This window comes from Schistocerca americana, chromosome 8 (assembly GCF_021461395.2).
Source record: "Schistocerca americana isolate TAMUIC-IGC-003095 chromosome 8, iqSchAmer2.1, whole genome shotgun sequence".
In the NCBI taxonomy this organism is placed as follows: domain Eukaryota; kingdom Metazoa; phylum Arthropoda; class Insecta; order Orthoptera; family Acrididae; genus Schistocerca; species Schistocerca americana.
The window spans coordinates 383,539,706-383,550,369 of NC_060126.1; positions in this window are offsets into that span (position 1 = coordinate 383,539,706).

The window sequence follows — 10,664 nt, forward strand, 5'->3', positions numbered from 1 at the left end:
AACATGTTTCCAGCCATGGACAGTCCAGTGTCGATGTTGATGTGTCCAGGCGAGGCGTAAAGCTTTGCGTCGTGCAGTCATCAGCGGGTTACGAGTAAGCCTTCGGCTCCGAAAGCCCATATCTCTGATCTTTCGTTGAATGGTTTGTACATTGACACTTGTTGGTGGCCCAGCATTCAAATCTGCAGCAATTTGACGACGGGTTGGGCTTCTGTCACATTGAACGATTCTCTTCAGTCGTCGTTGGTCCCCATTTCGTCGCTACCTCGGAGATGCTGTGTCCCATCGCTCGTGCGCCGACTATAACACCACGTTCAAACTCACTTAAATCTTGATGACCTGCTGTTGTAGCAGCAGTAACCTGTTTAACAACTGCGTCAGACACTTGTTGTCTTATATAGACGTTGCCGATCGCAGCGCTGTATTCTGCCTGTTTACGTATTTCTTTGGCGCTTCATTGTATATCCTCTCTACTTCAGTTTTGCTCAAATAGCAAAACTTATCTACTACTTTGTCTCGTTTCCTGATGTACTTTCCTTAGCGTAACTTGATTTATTTCGACTATATTCCATTATCCTTGTTTTGCTTTTGTTGATATTCATTTTATATCCTCTTTTCAAGACAACGTCCATTCCGTTCAACTGCTCTCCCAAGTCCTTTGCTGTCTCAGCCAGGATTACCTCGTTCTGTATGAACTGCAGGTGGCGCAGAGGTGTCGGAGCTGGAGTTGCTTGTATCCTCAGTGGAAAAACTGTCTCGTCTATGGACCTTGACATCCTGCTATTCAGTGTGATTTGCCTGTTAAGACTAGGGTACAGATGTCTGAGCATAGCGTGTACTTTGTTGGCGACGTGTTGTATGTGATCCCCCTCAAGGGAGTTTCCGATCCAGCTAGACACCGACATATCCGACTTTTTCACAGAAGTGTATTGGACATGGGTGCAGTGATATTTGTTTATAGACTTTGTGCAATAATTGTGGCCTACGTACAGGTTGACAGTTATTGAACTATATGACAAAAACGCAAATTAGTTACAAACCAAGGCGTGCACACACTTTATTCTCTACGGATAAAATTCGGATTTAGGTTATGAGATGTTCGATATTCTTGCCATCATTTGTGTTCATGTGGCGCAGATAAATAGCGAAATTCACCAAGACCCGCTGAAGTCTCGGAACATCGATACTGTCGATGACCTTTTGAATGGCTGTTTTCACCTCAGCAGTGATTTTGGGATTACTGCTGTACACCTTGTCTTTATTATAGCCCCACAAAAAGGAGTCGCATGTGTTCAGATCAGGAGAATTTGGGGACAATAGAAGCCTATGACAGCGGCCTTTGGGTATCTAGTAGCCAGAATGCAGTCCCCAAAGTGCTCCTCCCGGACATCAAACACTCCCCTGCTTCAATGGGATTGCACTCCGTCGTTCATGAACTACATCTTGTCGAAATGGCCTTGGATAATGGGGATGAAATCACCTTCCAAAACCTTCACGTATCGTTGGGCAGTCACCGTGCCATCAAGGAATATTGCATCGATTATTCCAAGACTGCACACTGCCCATAACACGGTCACCCATTCAGTGTGATGAGTCTTAAAGATCGCGAAATGTGGGTTCTTAGTCCCCAAATGTGCCAATTTTTCATACTGACTAACGCATCCAAATGAAAGCGGACTTCGTCGCCAAACCACACCATACTAATTACCATCATGCCCCGTGGCAGAACATTTTGAACGCCCTAACGCAAACTATTCAGACGTTATGACGATTTTTTCTCATATAGTTACTTACTTACTTACTTACTTTCCGTGTCCGGAACTAGACTTCAGACTTCCAAAAATCAGCAGCCAATATGGCCTTGTCATTTGCCTCCCATAAGTCATTCATTGTGCAGGGCTGGTCTAAATATGGACAGATGAGCAGGTGTTGAGGATCCTGGACAGAACCACACAGACAGAGAGTGTTCTCATTCTGTTTTAGGAAACCTCATTGCTGCAAGTTTGTCTTGCACTTTGCCACTTCTACCCTCATACGGTTTAGGGTTCTCCAGACTGTGTATGGTAGGGCTCCACCAGGCGCCAGTTCTCCTTTTACATCTTTATGGGGGTTTCTCAGGTCGATTTCCTACTTTTTCAAACGATTATCTGCAGCCGACCTTTCCAGGGCTCGGGTACGTGACAGGAAACTCTTCCTCGAACAAAGCCGTCGGTCAGCAGGCTGGTGTCCATATAAAGGGTGACGCATGTCCTTTTCTTGCTCGGTTTTTTCGGCTTAGGCAGCGATGTCACGTCGTATGTTGGGCGGTGCGATCCCCGTGATTAAGTACATCTTGTGCACTGGGGTCGGCCTCAAGCATCCGGTAACAATCCGTGCCATTTCATTCACCGCGACATCAACTTTTCTCGCGTGTGTTGATGCAGACCATACTGGAGCGGCGTATTCCGCGGCTGACACACTGAGCGCGAGGGCTGAAGTTCTCAGGACTTTTGGGTTTGCACCCCAGGATCCGCTGGTTAGTTTCCTGATGATGTTGTTTCTAGTTGAGACTTTTTCCCTTGTGGCATTACAATGATGTTTATAGGTCAGTGTTCGATCCAACGTGACACCAAGATATTTGGGCGTTTTACAATGCTCGAGACGTTCACCTCTCCATATTACATTTAATTCACGATTTGCCTCCCTGTTCTTTAAATGGAGTGCACAGACCTGCGTCTAGGAAGGGTTCGGCATTAGGTGGTTCATAATACTGGGATAGAGCTTCCAAGGTACTGGTTAATTTCTCCTCTACATCCATAATATTGTTACCTTGGTCTGCAACTGCAGTGTCATCGGCATACATAAATTGGCGCGTGATGTTTGGCACTAGTTGGTCATTTGTATATATATTATACAGAGCTGGGGCGAGGACGCTTCCCTGAGGTAGGCCATTCCTCATATTTCTCCACCTGCTCTTCTTGCCCTGGAGACAGACGAAAAATCTCCTATTATGCAGGAAAGTACCTATCAGTGATGTCAAATGGTAATCTCTTGTTACATTATATACTTTCCTAAGGAGCCTCCGATGGTTTGCAGTATCATATTCAGCTGAAAGGTCTATGAATGCCACTCCCGTGATCTCTTTCCTCTCAAACCCATCCTCAATATGTTGGGTCAGGTTCAGGATTTGACTGCAGCACGATTTGCCTGGTCGGAAACCTGCCTGCTGTGGGATGATCTGTTGTTCCAAGTCGCTTTCTATGCGACTTAGCGTCAGGCGTTCCAAGATCTTAAAACAGTGACATAAAAGAGACACAGGTCGGAAGTTTTTTGGATCATCAGAGTCCTTTCCTGGTTTCAGAAGTGCTACCACTCGGGCTTTCCTCCACATCTTCGGAATATGGAGCCTTTCTACACATTTGTTTATCAAATCTAGCAGCCACTGTAGGGTATTACTGCCAAAGTTAGTAATTTGCTCGACTCTAAGTTCGTCGATACCAGGAGCTCTGTTAATCTTTAAGCTGGAAATGGTTGCAGGAAGGGCTGAACTGTAAATGGTGCCTTAAGGTGATGATTTTACTCTGCTGGATCACGTGCTAATGGTTCCTGGTACTTTCTGCCGTGGGTTTTGCCACTCATAAGGAGTGTAGTGGCGACTTGGTCTGCCGTGACGTTAGTAAATTTATCATTTGACTTTGTGGCGCCAACGTTAAGGTTCTTTAACAGTTTCCAAGCCCGCCTACTGTTCACTTTCATGTCCAGGTTCTCCACGAGGTCACACCATTTGGCTTTGTGGTTCTCAGCTATGACTGACATGAGTTCATCGCCTGCTAGAAATGTCTCATCATCAAATGAGTCGTTATCGAAGAGCTTCTGGTATCTTTCCAGTAGTGGCTTTGCGTCCTCAGACAGTCCGTTAATATACAGTGTTCTGCATCCTCGCGGTATTGTTTTCCTAGACACCTTCTGAACGAGTTTGACAAAAGAGTCGTACATCTCAGGTTGTGGGGGGATTTTTGTTATTTCTACATCAATGAGCTCTCTAAATTTCTTCCAATTGGCCTTTTTAAAATGAACCTTCTTTTGAAAGGAACTTGTTCAGGCTTAACAACTGCATTGACCGTGCAAATTATGGGCCGATGCTGCGTGTGGGGAATTGGCTCCCCAGTCAGTTTTCCACATTGGCCAGCGAGTTTCTTGCTAACAAAGATGTTATCGGGATTGTACCCTTTCTTCCATCTGCCACTATTAAAGGAGCTTGGAAGTTTCTGGTCATGTATGACCAGTAGATCGTGTATCTCAGCCCAGGTCTCTAGTTCCACTCCGCTGGTGATAGTTTCCTTATAGCCCCATGCAGTGCTCTGACGGTTGAAATCGCCCAATAAAAAATTAAAGTCTTGGTAACTGAAATTGCCAGGCTCAGTGAAGACAAAATCTTATCCTGGGGGTTTGTACACAGAGGTAATATTATACTGCTGAGTTCTAACGGTTAATATCTCAATGTCTTGCCTGTCATTCAGTGATGCAGAAGTGACTCTAGTTCCTGGCCTGGCGAAGATGGCACTACCGTACCGTTCATGTGGTCTCTCCAAGATCATCTTCATTCCATCTATTTTGGGTGTGGGTCTTGTACTGACCCGATGAGTTTCTTGAATCAGGAGGAAGTCACATTGATATTCTTTACACAAGTCAGATAATAAAACTTCTTTGTCTCTCGATATTCCTTCAATGTTTATCGACATCGTCACAAGTGGCCTTAGAAAAGACCGTTTGGGTATGGTCTTACTGGTCTTCATTTCCTCAGAAGTCCGTTCCGGTTGTTGAAGGATTAGCCGCTGAAAGATCAACGTTGCCCGGGATGCGCCTGTTTGCGGTTCTCGTTTGTATCTTGCTGTCCTTTGTAGAGAGAACTGCCTCAGACTTGTCAGCGTTTACCCTGAAGCGTCATTTCTCCACCCGAGGATCGACATATCTGAGTGATGTCTGTAGTCGTGAGTTAATGTTTGATGGTTTCCAGTCATGCGCTAATATAGCGGAGTCATTTGCGTAGATGGCAACCATCGTCTTATGTGTTGTTGCAAAAACGTTATTATGGAGGTTAAACAATGGAAGCCCCAGGGCACTGCCTTAGGCATGGAATACATATCGTGTTGGTGGTTTGTGCTGAATGTAAGTAACATATGTTTAAGAGACATGCGAGTGCGTCGGGGAAACAAGCGTAGCTGAGTCTGCAGCTGCGCCACAAACAGTCGAGACCTTTGTTGGTGTCCGAGAACACAGCTCCAGTTACTTCGCTGGTTTTGTAGCCGCCAGGTTGGCGTTCTACTACACGGAGAGGTCGTTGTGTCGCAAAGTTCTGATTCCTGAAGCTGAAATGCTCCGGTCTCAGGTGTCCTTGTTGATACAGGGCTTAATGAGCCTGTCAGCTTTCAGCAGGCTCACTTAGTATGCTGACGGGTCAGTAATTTTGTGGGACGGATTGGTCTTCCCCTGGCTTCCTGAACATCAAGACCTTTGCCACTTTCCAAAAGTCAGCGACGTGTTGGTGTCGTAGGATGACATTCATGGTGTGTGTTAAATATTTTAAGGCTTCATCCATGAACTCCTTGGGGTCTCGGTTTTGAATGTCAAAAGGGCCCGGAGCTTTCCCAGATGGGGTGTGCTTAATAGCCCATGCGATTTCATGTGTGCTAGCACATCTGATTTCGTCGCTAGCGTGCTGGGCTACAAGTTGTGTAACCACCTGGTCCATTTCAAGAGTGAATACTGTGTCTGCAGAAACCAGATTCGGTGTGAAAGACGCAGCTAGTGTTCTGGCTAGTAGTTCTGCCTTTTCCTCTGCGACCGAGCGAGGTGGCGCAGTGGTTAGCACACTAGACTCGCATTCGGGAGGACGACGGTTCAATCCCGTCTCCGGCCATCCTGATTTAGGTTTTCCGTGATTTCATAAATCGCTTCAGGCAAATGCCGGGATGGTTCCTTTGAAAGGGCGCGACCGATTTCCTTCCCCATCCTTCCCTCACCCGAGCTTGCGCTCCGTCTCTAATGACCTCGTTGTCGACTGGACGTTAAACACTAATATCCTCCTCCTTTTCCTCTGCGTAGTAGGCAGTTCCACTAGGTCCTCGTAGAAGTGTGTAGTGTCGCACCACTGAGAAGTGTTGAGCTAGATTCCATCTGGTCGTGTGGTACCCAGCTCAGCATATGTCTCGTATCATGTGTGTTACTGAATGTTTGTACTTTCTCCCGTATTCTCTTGATGTGCAGTTAATGGAAAAGGCGCCTGGTACGCAACGATTTCTCATGTAGATTATGCCCAGGACGTCTTGGGACAGGGCTGTTGAGTGTTAACGTAAGTATGAGAACTGGAGTTGCGTGAGCCATTGCGTCCCGGACTCCGTGCTCCGACAGCTTCATCAATTCGTGCTGTGTAATTTCGTGTGTTTCTGGGATACAGTTCCCTCAATTGTAGTACAGTACAAGGTGTACAACTTTGATTCCGCCGTTTGTCGATAAGTGGTGACAACGGTAAGTAGCGGTCGAAACAAACAGATCGCAAACGTCAGGCAGTTAGCTTGGACCTCGGTCAACATAACCTCAAACAAAAGTCGATTTGTGTCTCCATCATAAAGTTGTTCTTGATTGAAAATGTCAGTTTACGAGACTAATTCTCGTCATTTTCGGGAGGTGTTACTATTTTGTTTCGATGTGAAGAAAACAGTCACTGAGTCTCATCGAATGCTCGTATGGTATGGACGTTATTAGTGAAACAACTTGTCGTGAGTGGTTTCAAAGCTTCAAGGACGGTGATTTCAACGTTGTAGACCGGCATAGAGGTGGAAGAGAGAGTGTTCTCGAAAATGCAGAACTGGAGACATTACTGGGTGAAGACTCGCGTCAAACTCAAGAAAAATTGGCATGATTAGTGGGAGTGACACGCAAGCCATTTCAAAACGTCTCAAGGCTATGGGCATGATTCAGAAAGAAGGAACTTGGGTCCGGTGTGATCTGAAACCAAGATACGTTGAACGGCGTTTGTGTGTTTGTGTACAGTTGCTTCAGAGGCAGAAACGTAGGGAATTTCTGCGTCGCATTGTAACTGGGGACGAGAAATGGGTTCATTACGATAATCCCTAAAGTCAAAAAATCATGGGGATATCCAGGCCATGCTTCCACGTCGACATTCAAACCGACCATTCACGGCTCCAAGATCATGCTCGGCTTTGAGTACAATGAAGTGATAAAACCAAGTGAAACAATCACAGGTGCTCGTTATCGAATGCTATTAATGCGTGTGAGCAGAGCATTAAAAGAGAAACGGCCGCAATACAGTGAGAGGCACGATAAACTGATTTTGTAGCACGACAACGCTCGACCCCACGTTGCAAAAGAGATCAAAACTACTCGGAAACGTTAAAATTGGAAATCCTATCCCACCCGCCGTATTCTCCAGACGTCACCTGACTATCACCTGTTTAGATTAATGGCGCATGGCCTGACTGACCAACAGTTCCGATCTCATGAAGAAGTCACAAATTGGATCGATTCGTGGATCGCTTCAAAAGAAGAACAATTTTTTCGACGTGATATTCGTGCACTGCCCGAAAGATGGGAGAAAGTAGTGGCCAGCCATGGAAAATACTTTGAATGATACATGTGTAACCAATTTTTTTCATTAAAGCCGCAAATGTTGGGGAAAAAACAGCGGAATCAAAGTTGTACACCTTGTACACGGAGTGATTCTGTGTCGTGCAGTGCCTCTTCTGTGTGCATTACAGCCGGCATGTGGATGGAGGCCGGGTCGTTTTCAACTTCAACGATGGGTGTTCCTGTGATGCCGCAAGTGGACATGAGCGTGGGTACGTCGGGCGCTAATTTGATGCAGTTTCGACTTACAAGGGGAGGCCGCCAATTGTGAAATTCAGATTCGATTCATACTGCGCATAATAAAAGCTCATGGCCAGAGGTGTAATGTGGCAAAGCACCAAGATGCACTTCCCAGCCGTTGTCGATAAAATCGACAGTTAAAAGAAACCGTTGCGGTGAAATACTCTCTACGATTAATGATTTTCTACAGCGTCGTGGTGCAGCGGTAAGCGCTCGGGTTCGTAGTCCAAAGGTAGCCGGATCGAATCTCTCGCGCCATGCAATTTTTTTATTATTAGTTTTTTGTAATTCAAATATATATATATATATATATATATATATATATATATATATATATATATATATATATTAATGAATTGCTTATGCATGTTGGTGAAGGCGGATCGCTCTCCAATTGTTCCGCCTCCATTTTTCCGTTTTTTTTAACAGGGTGTACCAAAGCTCTCCCGTCCGCACTGATTTTCGACGATTTTATAAGTTGCGCTAGAGACCGCATCTACCTTCTTTCGAAGTTAGCAGGCAACTACGCTGTTATGCGGCGGCTCGTTTCGGCCCATTCAACATCTGTCCTCCAAGTGTAACGAGCGAGTAACGGAGTTTATATTTCATACCTGCCACAGCAAATTTGTGTTCGTGGGGTCTCTATTCTAATTCGAACGTTTGACTTAAGCTATACGTATTCGTTTCGGAATATCGTTTCTACGTCTTCCGTTGGCTATACGTGGTTAACATTATGAAGACAATTAATAACATATATATATTTGAATTACAAAAAACAAATACTAAGAAATAAAAAGCTTGCATGGCGCGAGATTCGATCCGGCGACCTTCGGATTACGAAGCCGAGCGCTTACCGCTGCGCCACGACGCTGTAGAAAACTGTTAATCGTAGAGAGTATTTCATCGCAACGGTTTCTTTTAACTCGATTTTCTCGACAACGGCTGAGAAGTGCATCTTGGTGCATTGCCACATTACACCTCTGGCCACGGGCTTTTATTATGCGCAGTACGAATCGAATCTTAGTTTCACAATTGGTGGCCTCCCCTTGTTAGTGAATGTTTGTAGGCTACATTTCTTTCGGTCGGAGTTTCGTATTCCTGGGTTTCAATGTGGTTTATTCCGTTAAATGATCTCTAATGGCGATGACTTGCTGAGCAATGTCGAGTACTGTGCTGATATCAAGTGTTATATCGTTATTCAATGGGTTTTATAGCGACATAAATGCAGTATGAGTTCCACTGAACTCGATCATGATGAGACAAGTTTAGAAACAGCCGTTACAACGTAGAAGAATCATATTATGAAACTTCGTGGCTGATTAAAACTTTGTGCAGGACTGATACTCGAACTCGAGACTCGATCTCGGGTCTTGGTCCATACACAGTTTTAATCTGCCAGGAAGTTTCATTCATTCGAGGATCAAAACAATTTACATTTCCTCGTATCATGTAGCTTCAAGCCCTTCAGGATGAGTTATGAATGAGCTTGCAAAGTTGTCTGCTGTCGTTGTTAACATTGCTGTTAAGATTCGTACATTCAATAGTTTGAACAAGTCAGAAATGAACTGCCTAATGATTCAATACCACTACCACCAGTCCACTATATAAGATCAGGAAGATTATTCCACTGCCTTCATTATTCAAACTGAGGAACAGTCGCGTAGTAAAGCTTCCTTTTATTAACATTCAGAAAACTGCTGTGAAGCGCCATTGGTATCATAGCCTTAAAAGGACAGTGGGACCATTTACTGTGGGGCGAGAATTACTTGTAAGTCCCGTAATTTGTCTAATAGAAGGAATTTACTAACTCACTAGTTCCCAGTCTATGTAGGATTATTCCAAGTGTGTCGTGCACCAGAATGTCATAGAAGTGGAGCCACTCAGGGCCAAGTGGTAGAGAGGAGTGCATCACATGTTTAACAGGACACTGTTTTATGAGTAAAGATGGTGAATTTTATTGTGACATGACTTGAGATGTGGTACATGTAGCTACTGATGCTTATTTAAATTTATGTACACTGATATGTAGTATGATTTGAGATCAGGTATGATTTTAGACGTATTGCTTGAATGTTTTTCCCCAGGAATCTAGAATGACTGGTAAGTGCAGAATGAAAGCTGCGATGGGTGTATATTACATGGCATTGCTGAAGACAAATTGTTAAGCAGAGGGTCCCAAGAAACAACTGAAAATGAAAGAGTATTAAAAGGGAAATGGTAACAGGTAACAAAGGCGTCAGATATTCGTAAGGTATCGACAGTTAACGTAGTTTGAGATGAACCGTGAATGAAATGCTGTCTTGTGCAACCCACAATTAACCATATTTATGTGTGTACATATCATACCTTTCCTTGAACTGAGTGTGCTTCTGTAATTATGTTGCATAACATGTTCATGTGAAATAATCTCATCTAGGCAATACGAAGGAGTAATGATTGCAGGAGATGTGCTTATAACAGTGTCGGAATATTTTTCACTTCGTTTCAGGTGAGATGGAGGAGCAATTTTCATGATAAGAGCCATGATTATTTTCCTGACAAGCTTTCTGTTGCGGATGCAGCTTGGTCTTATTCTTTATAATCTTTTATTAATCTAAGAATCCTGCCTGCAGGAAACTGAATGAGAACTGGAGAGTTTATATTTTGTAGGTTGAGAGTAGCCGTGCTGTAGTGTTATCAGCAGTTGGGTGTAGGAGTTTCATAACTGTCAGCAGCTCGGAGGCAGTTCCGCAACAATAGTGCGTGTTAAGAGAAAATGAATCTTGTGACACAAAATTAAAAAGGTTCTTTGGAACCAC